This window comes from Triticum dicoccoides, chromosome 3B (assembly GCF_002162155.2).
Source record: "Triticum dicoccoides isolate Atlit2015 ecotype Zavitan chromosome 3B, WEW_v2.0, whole genome shotgun sequence".
In the NCBI taxonomy this organism is placed as follows: Eukaryota; Viridiplantae; Streptophyta; class Magnoliopsida; order Poales; family Poaceae; genus Triticum; species Triticum dicoccoides.
The window spans coordinates 90803460-90819413 of NC_041385.1; positions in this window are offsets into that span (position 1 = coordinate 90803460).

Genomic DNA, 15954 nt, shown 5'->3' on the forward strand with positions numbered 1-15954 from the left:
ACTCTGGCCCCGGCGTCCAACGCCCCACCGTCTAGCCAGCGCAGATCTCTAGTCCCACGCCATGTCTCTAGCTGATCTCAACTTCGATATCGGGCAAGACTTTGCTGTAGAAGTCTGGAGGAAATGGGGTGTCCCCATTAACTTTGAGGAAGGAAAAGACATGAAAGAGTTCCTCCTCGTTGCAGAGTTCTCTCGCTCTCAAATCAGACTCACTGAAGAATCAATAAGCACTATTCTTTGTTTTGGAGAAAGAGCGTCTCTCTTTAAGGTCAAACTTCTACAGAATTGGTCATTTAAGTTTTGGTTGTCCTCCAAAGAAGTGGGGTTTTCGATCATCAAGGGAGGCAACATTGCTCTGCCACTTCTGAATATCAACTTCCTTCTTTGGGACAATGGAGGTCCTAATTCCACCTGGGAATTGGATCAATATCTCAAAGAAAAGGAAGGTGAATGGACGCATATCTTTCGTCGTCATCCTAGGAAATCCTATGCCCAAGCTTTGCAATCCCCCAGGATCTATCAAGATTCATCCCCCATTGTTCATAGATCTTCGAGTGCAGATCCGATCATTCTGAATCAGGCTAGATCACCGGGTCGTAATCACATCACGGGAGTTAATGTCATTACTCAGGCAGTTTCTAACCACGGGGCGGGATCCTCGCATGTTCAAAATGTGGGCCCGTTGTTCTGTCTCCGGTGCCTTCTCATGGGCCACATCAGGCCCAACTGCACCAACAGGATCAAGTGTAGGGCCTGCAAGCGATGGGGCCACATAGCTCGTGATTGCTACTCTCAGCCCAAGCCCAACCCTACCCCGGTGCAGAACCCACAACCGACCCAGACGCTTGCGTTTCCGAGGCAACCCGCCACTGTACCCGCGATTGTGAGTAATCAAGTGGTCATTCAACCCACCAACCAGGGCATGACTGTTAATGCTCATCGGCAGGCGTCCCGGGGTGATTGCCACAATCCCAGCTCCTTCCCAAACTCTGCCTCGCTTCGTCTCCAATCTGCCACAACCCAACCTAATCCAATCTCTTCTTCTCTGCTCTCGGCGACGACCAACTCTGCTTCGTCACCATCAACAATGGTGGTGTTTCCTTTCGACCCCATGTCTTTCTTGCCACCAAACCACCAAAGCATTCAGGTTGCGGGCAGACCGGCGCGGATTCAAGTCATCACCGGGGCAGCTCCTGCTACGCATGAAGAGTGTGTGATTGCCACGATCGTCCCAATGTCAAACCTTTACAGTGGCATTCAACACAGTGAGGGAGATACTTTCTGATTTCCTGATTGACCAACGTCTGGGTTTCTCTGAGATTGAACCGTGCCCGTCCGGCCAGGCCTATGTTAAGTTCAATAGTGTGTTTGATAGGGATGATATGGTCGCCCGTATCCCTCATCTGTTTACGGATGTAGATGTCATATTTCAAAAGCATGACAGAGGACTGAATTGGAGGAGTTTAGTTCTTAACAGAGATGCCTGGATCTTATTAGGGATAATTAGATTTATGCCCCTAGTTGTATCCCACTCGTCTGTTTTACCCCTAATTCCCAAAAGTCACTGGTTCTGTCCAAGTCACTTTGCTCCTCTTATGCTTTTGCCCTTTGACCGTTTGACCATCAGTTTGAAAACTTGATAACTAATTCATACTAAATCAGAAAAATGCAAATAAGATACCAAAGTGTTTAGAAAAACATCACCTATATGTGAGTGTCATTTGCATTCATGAAACAAGTGTTGGAAAGTGCCCATCCGAGTTTTAGCTCTTAGGCTACCACCATGAATAGTAAAATCTAAAACAGTTCAAAAAATTCAAAAAATAATTGGTGGCAAAGAATGACAAATGTTTTAAGTGCATGCCAAGTTTCATGAGGGAATAACATTCGTGGGTGCCGCGACAAAAAGAAACAATCAACACTCCAAAATAGATTATTTTTTGCCATGACTCCCACGAATGTCGTTCCCTAATGAAACTTGGCAAGCACTTAGAACATTTGTCGTTCTTTGCTACCATATGTTTTTTGAATTTGTTTGTATTTTTTTAGAATTTACTATTCATGGTGGTATCAAAAGAGCTAAAACTCGGATGTGCACTTTCCAACACTTTTTTCATGAATGCAAATGACACTCACATATAGGTGATGTTTTTCTGAAACATTTTGGTATCTTATTTGCATTTTTCTAATTTAGTATGAATTATTTATGAAGTTTTCAAACTGACGGTCAAACGGTCAAAGGGAAAAAGCATAAGAGGAGCAAAGTGACTTGGACAGAACCGGTGACTTTTGGGAATTGGGGGTAAAATAGACGAGTGAGACACAACTAGGGGCATAAATCTAGTTATCCCATCTTATTATGTGGCTATCCTTTTGATAGAAGAAATATGCAAGAAGTTAGTAATGCTGTTAGTAAATTTGGCAAGTTTTTGATGTGCGACAGAGTGCAGAGTACCAGAGCAAATCTTATGGTGAAAGTCAGAGTGGAGGAACTCAGGGATATTCCTAACATCATTGTTAGTGGAGAGGGATATGACTTTCAGACTGGCCCTCTCACTGTGCCAGTTGTCATCCTTCAACACCAGATCTTGGGAGCTGAAGTTGCTGATGAAGATATGCAAGGTATGTACAAAGGGGGAGAATTCTGGCAGCTGGAAATCTGGACCTGAAAAAGCTACGTCAAGCTACCTATTCTGCACAACTCCAAATGATCTGAAACTCCCCGAGGATTTTTTATGGAATACTTAAGGAATATTAGAGCAAATAAGTACTAGAGGAGGGCCACCAGGTGGGCACTACCCACCTAGGCGCGCCCTGGTGGGTGCTGCCCTCCTCGGCCCACCTCCGTGTTGGGGAACGTAGCAAAAATTCAAAATTTTCCTACGAGTCACCAAGATCTATCTATGGAGAAACTAGCAACGAGAGAGAGGGGAGTGAATCTACATACCCTTGTAGATCGCTAAGCGGAAGCATTCAAGAGAACGGGGTTGAGGGAGTCGTACTCGTCGTGATCCAAATCACCGGAGATCCTAGTGCCGAACGGACGGCACCTCTGCGTTCTATACACGTGCAGCCCGGTGACGTCTCCCACGCCTTGATACAGCAAGGAGGGAGGGAGAGGTTGGGGAAAGACTCCGTCCAGCGGCAGCACGACGGCGTGGTGGTGGTGGAGGAGCGCGGTACTCCAGCAGGGCTTCGCCAAGCACTACGAGAGACGAGGAGGGAGAGAGGTAGGGCTGTGCCTTGGGAGAGAGAGACTCATGTGTTGGGTAGCCCCAAAACCTCCACTATATATAGGGGGAAGGGAGAGGGGAGGCACCCTAGGGTTTCCCCTAGGGGGGCGGCGGCCAGGGCAGATGAGATCTCCCCTTTGGGTGACTTGGCCCCCAAGCCAGGAGGTGGGAACCCTAGATGGGGCGCCCCAAACCCCCTGGTCACGTGGGAATAGGTGAGGGGGGTGCACAGCCCCTTAGTGGGCTGGTTTGCCCCTCCCCTTGGCCCATGAAGCCCCCCAACACTTGCCGGGGCTCCCGAAACACCTTTCGGTCATGCTGGTCATCACCCGGTACCTCCGGAACACTTCCGGACTCCAAAACCCTTCGTCCAATATATCAATCTTCACCTCCGGACCATTCCGGAACTCCTCGTGATGTCCGGGATCTCATCCGGGACTCCGAACAACATTCGGTAACCGCGTACATACCTTCCCTATAACCCTAGCGTCATCGAACCTTAAGTGTGTAGACCCTACGGGTTCGGGAATCATGCAGACATGACTGAGACAACTCTCCGGCCAATAAACAACAGCGGGATCTGGATACCCATGTTGGCTCCCACATGTTCCACGATGATCTCATCGGATGAACTGCGATGTCAAGGATTCAATCAATCCCGTATACAATTCCCTTTGTCTAGCAGTATAGTACTTGCCCGAGATACGATCGTCGGTATCCCGATACCTTGTTCAATCTCGTTACCGGCAAGTCTCTTTACTCGTTACATAACACATCATCCCGTGATCAACCCCTTGGTCACATTGTGCACATTATGATGATGTCCTACCGAGTGGGCCCAGAGATACCTCTCCGTCACACGGAGTGACAAATCCCAGTCTCGATTCATGCCAACCCAACAGACACTTTCGGAGATACCCGTAGTGCACCTTTATAGCCACCCAGTTACGTTGTGACGTTTGGTACACCCAAAGCATTCCTACGGTATCCGGGAGTTGCACAATCTCATGGTCTAAGGAAATGATACTTGACATTAGAAAAGCTTTAGCATACGAACTACACGATCTTTGTGCTAGGCTTAGGATTGGGTCTTGTCCATCACATCATTCTCCTAATTATGTGATCCCGTTATCAACGACATCCAATGTCCATGGTCAGGAAACCGTAACCATCTATTGATCAATGAGCTAGTCAACTAGAGGCTTACTAGGGACATGGTGTTGTCTATGTACCCACACATGTATCTGAGTTTCCTATCAATACAATTATAGCATGGATAATAAACGGTTATCATGAACAAGGAAATATAATAATAATAACTAATTTATTATTGCCTCTAGGGCATATTTCCAACACTCTGGTGCCCATCTTCTGGTATATAAGTCATTTTGACCTAAAATAATTAAGGACAGGACATTCGGGACGAAACACCGCCGCCTTGAGGCGGAACTTGGGCAGGAGCACTTTTGCCCTCCGGCGGAGTGATTCCGCCGGGGGGAAATCATCGTCATAATCATCACCAACAACTCTCCCATCTTGGGGAGGGCTATCTTCATCAACATATTCATAGCACCAACTCCTCTCAAATCCTAGTTCATCTCTTGCGTTCAGTCTTTGTATCAAAACAATAAATTGGTGCCCGTGGGTGACTAGTAGTGTTGTTTACATCTTGTAGTTGATTACTATATGGTTTATTTGGTGGAAGATTATATGTTCAAATCCATTATGCTATTCAATACCCCTCTGATCTTGAGCATGTTTATCATTTGTGAGTAGTTACTTTCATTCTTGAGGTCACGGGAGAAATCATGTTTCAAGTAATCATGTGAACTTGATATGTGTTCGATATTTTGATGGTATGTATGTTGCCATTATCTTAGTGGTGTCATGTGAACATCGACCACATAACACTTCACCATATTTGGGCCTAAGGGAATGCATTGTGGAGTAGTTATTAGATGGTGGGTTGCGAGAGTGACAGAAGCTTAAAGCCGAGTTTATGTGCTATTCCGTAAGGGACCGATTGGATCCAAAAGTTTAATGTATGGTTAGAATTTATTCTTAATACTTTTCTCATAGTTGCGGATGCTTGCGAGAGGGTTAATCATAAGTAGGAGGTTTGTTCAAGTAAGAATAGCACCTAAGCACCGGTCCACCCACATATCAAATTATCAAAGTACCGAACACGAATTAAGCCAACATGATGAAAGTGACTAGATGAAATTCCCGCGTACCCTCAAGAACACTTTGCTTGTCATAAGAAACCGTTTTGGCCTGTCCTTTGTATCAAAAGGATTAGTCTACCTTGCTGCACTTTTGTTACTACTATTTTTATTTGCTCGTTACAAATTATCTTGCTACCAAACTACTCCGCTACTTACAATTTTAGCACGTGCAGACATTACCTTGCCGAAAACTGATGAAGTCCAAGGTACCCTCCCCGAGGACATCTTTAGAAGAAGCCGTCTTCCAGTCGACCTAGAGGGACTCCACTCGATGGACTGGAAGACACTCGACGAACTTGAAGACACTCGACCATGAAGACTCACTCGACCACCAGGAGTTCAAGATCTACTCTGTATCCAAACGGTCTGTAATTAAGTAGTCTTTATGGTCATGGTGACACTTTATGTAAGGCGTTACCAGTAATGCCAGGCCTTAATGTACTTTAAACCCTCCGCTACGTGGGCTGGCTGGGGTCTTGGCATCCTCTATATAAGCCACCCCCCTCCACTGGCAGAAGGGTTCGCACCCCTGTAACTCTCATGCATATAATCCAGTCGACCGCCTCCGGGCACCGAGACGTAGGGCTGTTACTTCCTCTGAGAAGGGCCTGAACTCGCAAAACACTTGCGTGAACAACTACTCCATAGCTAGGATCTTGCCTCTCCTTTAGTACCCCCTACACTACTGTCAGACTTAGAACCACGACAGTTGGCGCCCACCATGGGGCAGGTGTCTTAGCGATTTATTGGAGAAGTTGCAATTTTTCCGATCGCCTTCGTCATGGTTTCAGGCGGAGTTTTGGTCGAGGGCCGCGAGATCCGTCTCGGCGCGCTCACGTTCATCGCTGACGACTCTGCCTGGCTTCAGGAGGCTCCGCTCGACGTCGACGCACTCCCAGTCCGCGGAGTGATGCACTTTCGCACGTGCGTCCGCGGTGTCCTCCTGCGGCAACCGTCGACCCAGTATCGACTGGTTTTTGTGTCATCCTCCCTCCCAGCTTCCCGCCGACGCAAGCGCTCCAGTCGGTCGAGGCTTCAGCGGTGGGTGAGGCACGCGGTGGCTCGCCAGTCAACCACCGCCCAAGTCGCGGCAATCGAGCCCAACGAATCTCTCTACGGCCTGTTCGACTGGCTCCGCAGAGACTGCATCCGAGTGCGACAGCAGTGATCCAGCGGTGGAGGTCCTGATGGTTAATGGATCACACGGTCCCCCGGGCTTTTCTGGCGCTGAGGGAGGTAACGGCGGAGGCGATCCGTCGCATCCCCATGAGGAATACCTTCCCGAGCCCCTCAATTCGCTGCAGAGGGAAGAACTTTGCCGCCGGAACATGGATGCCCTTCATACTCCTATCATTGGAGAAACCCCTGAGGCTCGCGCCTTGGAGGACGCGTGCTTGGCCAACCTGGCTGAGCGCACTCGACGAGAGAACCTTCAGCGAGCACTCGACGAGCGTGCGCGACAACGAGTCCCTGACTCCAGTCGACGTCAGCTCTTCCCACCTCCGACTCAGGTATACCGAACTCCGATTCAGAATTTAGTAGCTGCAGCCCGTATAGCAGAGTCAATTCAGCCTTCCCAGTCGGAGGCTGGCAGAGGCTTGATGCAGATCAGAGATTTGCTCCGGGCAGTAGGAGATCAGAATTCAGCTGTATCGCAGTCGCGGAACAGGATTCACAGCAGATCCGTGGCAGCGAATACGGTCCAGTTGGCTCATAGCCCTAGATCACCCCCGAGGCGTGAAGGGCGTGGTGACCGGCACAATCAGTACATGAACCATGAGCAGTATGATCACCGATTAGATTGCAACGATCGACGTCGAGCGCCCACTCCTCCTCCAAGGGGTGGATCCTATGTGCCTCGACAGCAAGATGATAGGCGCCAGCACAGTGGCAGGCGAAGAATCCCAGTCGACCCCAGGGAACCAGGCTTTGATGCGAGATCCATCATCGTTCAAGGTCTGGTCGACCGGAACAGAGCTCACAGAGAGGGCAACGACAGAGATGTGCCCACCAGCAGCCGAGTGCATGTCTCCGGACCAGAGTGTTTCAGCAGAGCCATCCGAGCCGCATTGATTCCTCCCAACTTCAGGTTGGCTACTGGAGTCAGCAAGTTCAACGGTGAGTCTAAGCCCGATACTTGGCTTGAAGACTACCGAGTGGCTGTCTAGATCGGCGGAGGAAATGACGAGGTGGCCATGAAACATCTGCCTCTTATGTTGGAAGGGTCAGCCAGAGCATGGCTGAATCAGTTGACACCCAGCAGCATTTACACATGGGAGGACCTCTCCTGAGTGTTTGTCAGAATGTTTGAAGGAACGTGCAAGCGACCAGCAGGACTGACAGAGTTGCAATCTTGTGTGCAGAAGTCGAATGAGACTCCAAGAGATTACATCCAGAGATGGATCACGTTGCATCACACAGTGGAGAATGTATCTGATCACCAGGCAGTCTGCGCCTTCAAGGAAGGCGTAAAGTACAGAGAGCTAAGCCTAAAATTTGGCCGAACCGGAGACATGTCTCTGAGTCGAATGATGGAGATAGCCACCAAATATGCCAATGGTGAGGAAGAGGATCGGCTCCGGAGCGGCAAGCACAAGTCAGTCGCCCAGGAAACCGGAGGAGGGAACTCCAGTCGGAAGCAAAAGCGGAAAGTCGAGCTGGCTGCTCCTGGAGAAACCTTGGCCGTGACTCAAGGAAAGTTCAAAGGAAAGCCCAAAGGACCTTGGAACCCCAAGAAAGTGAAGGATAAAGAGGGAAATGACGTGATGGATCTGCCGTGTCACATCCACAGAAGAAAGATGAAGAGGGTAATTTCATTTACCCGAAGCATACCACTCGACAATGTCGACTTCTGATATAGCAGTTCCAGGGGAAACATCCCAAGGATAAGGAAAAGGAGTCAGACAAAGCCGAGGACAAGGGATATAGTGACGAGGAATACCCTCAGGTCAATTCTACTCTGGTGATTTTTGCTGATGTTGAGAGCAAAAGTCGACTGAAAGTTATAAACCGAGAGGTGAATATGGTTGCTCCAGCAACACCCAATTATCTGAAGTGGTCTCAGACAGCCATCACATTCAACCAGTCTGATCACCCGGCGCACATAGCCACCCCTGGGAGGCAAGCTCTGGTGGTGAAAGTGCAACTATCCCTAGGTGGTTTTGGTAATTCATAACAACATATAGCTCATTGAGCTAATGCTATTCCAAGACTATTATTTCAGGAAAGCTCAATGAATGGCATAGCATGGATGATGAAAGTGGATCCCTCAAAATACAAAGGACAAAGGATTGGCTCAAGCTCAAAAGCTCAAGACTCTTCATTTTACATTTTAGTGATCCAAGATCACATTGAGTCTATAGGAAAAGCCAATACTATCAAGAAGGGATGAGGTGTTGCTTAATGAGCCTCTTGCTTCATGTGCTTAGTGATATGCTCCAAAACCCTCAACTACTTTCCCACGTCCACAAATAACTTAAACCTAAAGCCAAAATCGGTCACACCAATTCTTTCTACCCGGCGCCACTGATTCCAAAAGTCATAGCCACTGCCACAAACCCTAAGCAAATCGGTCTTACCGATAGGGATCTCGGTCTCACCGAGATGGGGTTGCAATCTCTCTGTTTCCCTTCGTAATGTTTCAGTCTAACCAAAGTGAGCGATCGGTCCCACCGAGATTGCAATGTAAACTCTCTATTTCCTTTTTGTAACATTTTGGTCTCACCGAAAAGAGCAAATCGGTCCCACCGAGTTTACCTGACCAACTCTCTGGAAAGCTTATTACCAAATCGGTCTCACCGAGTTTGTGTAATCGGTCTCACCGAGATTACGTTATTCCCTAACCCTAACCGAATCGGCCTCACCGAGATGCATGTCAGTCCCACCGAAAATCACTAACGGTCACTAGGTTTACTAAATCGGTCCGACCGAGTTTAACGATTCGGTCCCACCGAGTTTGGTAAATTGTGTGTAACGGTTAGATTTTGTGTGGAGGCTATATATACCCCTCCACCTCCTCTTCATTCGTGGAGAGAGCCATCAGAACGAACCTACACTTCCAACTTACCATTTCTAAGAGAGAACCACCCACTCATGTGTTGAGGCCAAGATATTCCATTCCTACCATATGAATCTTGATCTCTAGCCTTCCCCAAGTTGCTTTCCACTCAAACCCTCTTTCCACCAGATCCAAATCCTATGAGAGAGAGTTGAGTGTTGGGGAGACTATCATTTGAAGCACAAGAGCAAGGAGTTCATCATCAACGCACCATTTGTTACTTCTTGGAGAGTGGTGTCTCCTAGATTGGCTAGGTGTCACTTGGGAGCCTCCGACAAGATTGTGGAGTTGAACCAAGGAGTTTGTAAGGGCAAGGAGATCGCCTACTTCGTGAAGATCTACCGCTAGTGAGGCAAGTCCTTCGTGGGCAACGGCCATGGTGGGATAGACAAGGTTGCTTCTTCGTGGACCCTTCGTGGGTGGAGCCCTCCGTGGACTCGCGCAGCCGTTACCCTTCGTGGGTTGAAGTCTCCATCAACGTGGATGTACGATAGCACCACCTATCGGAACCACTCCAAAAACATCCGTGTCTCCAATTGCGTTTGAATCCTCCAAACCCTTCCCTTTACTTTCTTGCAAGTTGCATGCTTTAATTTCCGCTGCCTATACACTCTTTGCATGCTTGCTTGAATTGTGTGATGATTGCTTGACTTGTCCTAAAATAGCTAAAATCTGCCAAACTCTAAAATCGGGAAAAGGTTAAGTTTTTATTGGTCAAGTAGTCTAATCCCCCCTCTAGACATACTTCAAGGTCCTACAAGTGGTATCAGAGCATTGGTCTCCATTTTCTTTGATTTCCATAGCTTTTGGTGGTCATAGCCTTGGTTTCACAACCTAGGAGAGTATGGCGTCTAGCGAAGGAAATTATCACCGTAGAGGTCCTTACTTTGATGGTACTAATTTTGCTAGTTGGAAGCATAAGATGAAAATGCATATTCTTGGACATAACCCCGCCGTTTGGGCAATTATTTGTATTGGCTTGCAAGGTGAATTCTTCGATGGGAGAGAACCGAACCGTGAAGCTAATGCGGAAGAATTGAAGATGCTGCAATACAATGCTCAAGCATGTGACATCATCTTCAACGGATTGTGCCCCGAAGAATTTAACAAAATCAGCCGTCTTGAGAATGCAAAGGAAATTTGGGATACTTTGATTGATATGCATGAAGGTACCGAGTCCGTCAAGGAATCCAAGTTGGATGTGCTCCAAAGTCAGCTTGACAAGTTCAAAATGAAGGATGGTGAAGGTGTCGCTGAAACGTACTCTAGGCTTGCTCTTATCACAAATGAGATTGCCGGCTTAGGGAGTGAAGAGATGACCGACAAATTCATCATCAAGAAAATCCTAAGAGCATTGGATGGAAAGTATGATACCATGTGCACATTGATCCAAATGACGCCAAACTACAAAGATCTCAAGCCAACGGAAGTCATTGGAAGAATTGTTGCTCATGAGATGTCACTCAAGGATAAGGAGGAACTTCACAACAAGTGAAGTGGTGCTTACAAAGCCTCAAGTGAAGCCCCCACATCATCAAGTGAGAAACCAACCTTCAATGAAGAATTGAGCTTAATGGTGAAGAACTTCAACAAATTCTAGAAAAGAAGAAGCAAAGAAAGAAGCTCCAAGTCAAGGTCTTACAATGACAAGAGATCTTCTAGTCGAGAGTGCAATTGCTACAATTGTGGGAGACCCGGACACTACTCCAATGAGTGTACGACACCCTACAAAAGAAGAGAAGATTCTCCAAGAAGAAGGAGCAAAAGAGAAGAATCACCACCAATAGAGAGGAGGAGTAGAGATGATCGTTATGAACGAAGACCCTCACGGAGAAGTAAGGATTCGGAAAGGAAGGACAAGTCATCAAGGAGCTACACAAAACGAAGACATCAAGCTCATGTTGGTGAATGGGTATCCGGCTCCGACTCCGACAATCACTCCAAGAGAAGCTATCACTCCGACTCCGAACATACTCAAGATGAAGGTGTTGCCGGTCTAGCACTTGTGTCAACCAACTCCTACGACATATTTGATTCACCAAATGAAGGAATTGGAAGATGCTTCATGGCCAAAGGTCCAAAGGTAACACATCCTGAGTATGTTGATTTCAATAGTGATGAAGATGACTTGCTTGTGGATGATGATTTACTTGTTGACAACTCTAGTGATGAATACTATGATGAAACGTCAATTAATCATGCTAATCAAACGAATGACAATGATAAGGAGAAAATTGAGCTTCTAACTAAAGAACTAAACACTCTTAAGTTGGCTCATGAAACTATCTTCGAAGATCATCGAGAACTTTTAAGGGCTCATGAGAAGTTACGCTTTGAAAAGCTCAATCTTGAGCAAGAGCATGAGTTCTTAAAGGCAATCAATGATGATCTCCACAAGAAAAGTTCTTCTTACATTGCCAAGCGTTTACTCTTATCTACTTACATGCCTCAAGTCAAGTCTAGTAACAAGTACAAGAAAGATACTTCCTCTAGTAGTAACAATAATAATGTCAAATCCAATGTTGTTGCTTCTAGTAGTTCTCTTGATTCCACTAATGATTCTCTTAGCCAAGTTACACTTGAGCAAGAAAATAGTTTATTGAAGGGAATTATAGAGAAAGGTGTTTACAAGAGCCTTGCCGGGAGTAAGAAATTCGAGGAAATTGTACGCAAGCAAGGAAGGCACCGGAAGAATCAAGGTGTTGGTTTTGAACGAAAGTTCAACGCTAATGGAGTTGAGTGGGAAGAAGATCAATACCCCAAGACAAAGTTTGTTCCTCAACAAGAGAAGTATGGTCCTACTTCCTTCAAGGGGACACAAGCTCAAGATGATCTTCCACCACAAGACCACAAGAACAAAGGCAAGGACAAGCTTCAAGAAGAGATTGATGCATTTGAAGAAGCACCTAAAGCCTCGTTCAGTTGGGTCCCCAAGACTACGTCAAGTTCTACTTCATCAAGTACAACTACAACTCCAAGGATTCCCGTCAAGATGATGTGGATCCCGAAGAAGAAGAACTAGAGAGTTCTTGAGGGTGACTCCGCCAACATTCTTCACTCATATCATTTTGGCAAGACCAAGTGCAATCAACTTTCACATCTTGCACTAGTTCAAGGAGTCACAAACCCTCTTGTTGGTAAGGCAAGGGACAAGGTAACCTAATGTTTTCATGGACATCATCTTGTGTGTGCATCACTCTATGTCTATGGATATTCTTGTTTGTTCCTTGTGGGACTAACCCATGTAGGCAAGTTGAAAGTGCAACTCACTCCAAAGGATTGCTCCAAATGATCTACATCAACATTGAGCATCTACATCTTCAACACCTACATGAAGTCATCATCGACAAAACCCAAGGTTAGTTCATCCCTCTAAGGGGGGATCTCACATCTAGGGGGAGCTTAACTCTAAGAATAGAGTCAAAGCAACTCTAATGGTGTGAACACATTAATGCATTATGTAAAAGTGGTAACCCCACTTGAGCTTAAACGATGAGTATGACCTATGATCAAATGTTCTCATTTGACTCCTAAGTCAATATACTCATATATAGATGACCTAGTCATCGCCAATTGCTTGATAGATGCTAAAATTGGTTGTGCATGCTTTGCCACATATTTCAATTGCCATCTTATTGTGTGAGCATGTTGGTGCATATTTTACTCATTCAAGGACATCCACTTGTTGTTTTGTTTGTTTGGATTCTTTTCTTTGTGCCAAGTGGATGGACAAGAATGCCTAAGAACCTTCTTTAGCTATCTATGCTTTTCTCGTCTCAAACTCTATTCATGCTACATCACAAAATTTGATCAAGTCAGATTCGAACCACTCTGTGTGAGGAGCACTCGGAGTCCCCGATTCTTCATAGACTTAAACTTCCAAAACCTCTTAGTGATTCTCGGTCTGACCGATCCTTCCATTTCGGTCCTACCGAGATCATCAAGTTGATCTGAGTTGCAATCTCGGTGCAACCGATTTGAACTTTTCGGTCTCACCGATTTGCTGTATCTGAACACAGTTATGCATCTTGGTGCCACCGAGTTGTTCCACTCGGTCACACCGACAGGGTCGAGCTATATATATAGCCACGGGCAAAATTTTGGAAATTTCTCCGAAACCCTTCGCCCGCGCAACAGCTCGCTCTGCCATCGTGGTCTCCGGATCGTCTCCTCGTCGCCAGCAGCCTCCTGTCGCTGGTCTCCGCCGCCGTCAACGGATTTCGTCCCCGCCGTTGCCGCCGTAGCAAGTCCACCGCCAAGTTAGGGTATGGACTTAATCTTTGTGCTATCCACGTCTGATTCCTGGCACATTGTTTTCATATTGATTCTTGCCACGATTGAAACTCTTCTATCCAGCCAAAGTAGTTCATAGATTAGATGTGATTCAAATTTTTAGGGTTAGGTTTCCGCCGAAACCATCCTGGACCCACCGAGTTGAAAAACTCGGTCTCACCGATTTGGCTTATGCCATTGCACTAGTGACTCTCGGTCTGACCGAGAATTACTAATTGGTGCAACCGATTTGAGGATTCTGTGAAACCCTAGCAGTCTCGGTACCACCGAACTGAAACTCGGTCCAACCGAGATCATCAGTTTAGGTTCCAAGACTGCTTTGGTATCACCGAGTTTGAAAATCGGTGGATCCGAAATGCTTTCTGTGGAAAACTAAGACTGAACTTTTGAGTCATTCTTTTGCAAAAACCTCTGGATTTTGTGATGCTCATCTTTTCTATCTCATGTATAACTCTTCACAGGGTCAGCAGTCAGCTTTTGCAGTATGTCTGATCAAAGTGACAACCATAACAGGTCAGAAGAGCAGATGGACTTGAGTGAGGGCACTAGTCCCTCAACTTCAGATGAAGGGAGCAGAAGTACTCCTAGCAATTTGCCTAAGGCTGCAACTAGGAAAAGGAGGAAAAGAACTTCAGATTCAGAGGATGAAGATTACAAAGCTGAGGAAGATGAGGCTACTTCCAAGAAAGTGGTGCTCAAGAAGGAATATGGCTCAGCAAAGAATACAAAGCCAGGCATGAAGACCAAAAGGCCTGCAGGAAGACAACCAATGTCCAAGGCCAGAGCATCAACTCAACTGCCTAAAAGGCCTGATCCCAAAGAGCCAGCTGCTGAAGGAAAGAAGAGGAAGGAAAGGGTCAAGAAGACCATGGCCAAAATTGTTGGTCAACCTTCCATGATGGAAGAGGAAGAGCTTGCTGCACCAGCTCCAAAGGCAACTAAGCTTATGGGAGATGCAATCAGATAAGGGGGCTGCAACATCCAAGCCCAAGGAATCACCCAAAGCTGCCTCCAAGGCCAAGCAAGTTCCAAAGAGGAATACTAGGAGTATTCCAGCTGCTGAGAAGAACAAGGCCCTAGTGCCCAATGTTGCTGAAGATTCAGAAGAAGAAGGACAGGTTCTAAGAAAGCTCAAGCCCAAGATACTAGACCACAATGATGCCCATCCTGTGGCTGAGGACATGAGAATCAGGAAGGATTCAGAGCTGAGACTGTGGAGAATGGAAGATCCATATGCTTCAAGAAGAAGAACTGTTGTTGACTACAGGTTCCACACAAAGGAACAACAGGACTTCTATGAAACAATTCTGTTGGACAAGAAGCCCATAGTCTGTGACATGAGGTGGGTTGACTGGACATTCATCAAGGAAAATGAACAACACTATCCTGGAGTGCAAGACAACTTTGTTGCTTGTGGAGTTGCAGATTTTGTTGGACAGAAGTTCACCAACTGGAATGATGAGCTTATCATGCAGTTCTACTCCACAACACACTTTTACCCAGATGGAAGAATAGTTTGGATGTCTGAAGGTACAAGGTACCAGTCCACTATTGAAGAATGGGCAAGTCTGATCAATGCCCCCAAGGAGAATGAGGATGACCTAGACATTTATGCAAAGAATAAGTTGGGTCACAATTCAATGGCTCACATGTACAAGGAAATTCCAGACAAGGCATTAGAGACTCACAAGTTTGGATCAGTTCACTTTCTGCTGTCAGGGTTGCCAACCATAAATTGGATTCTTAGGCACACCTTGTTGCCCAAGTCTGGTGACCATAACATGATCAGAGGGCATGCCATCAACATGTTGCATGTGTTTGATGTGCCACATAAGTTCAAAGTCATGAGCCTGATCATTGAAACAATCAAGAGGACTGCAGCAGATCAGAAGAGGAGCTGTGGATATGCACCTCAGATTCAAGAATTGATAAACTCAAAGATGGGCACAGGAAAATATCAGTTGGATAAGGAACACTTTCCACTTTATCCAGACTTTAAGGACAATGAGGTTGTCATGAATGAAGATGATCCACAATCAGTTCAAGCTCAGGAGAAGAAGGAGAAGGCAAAGAGGGAGAAGGCTGCCAAGATGCGAACTCAAGAGGGGGCATCTGAATATTTCTTGAAAACCAAATAGGAGCAGCT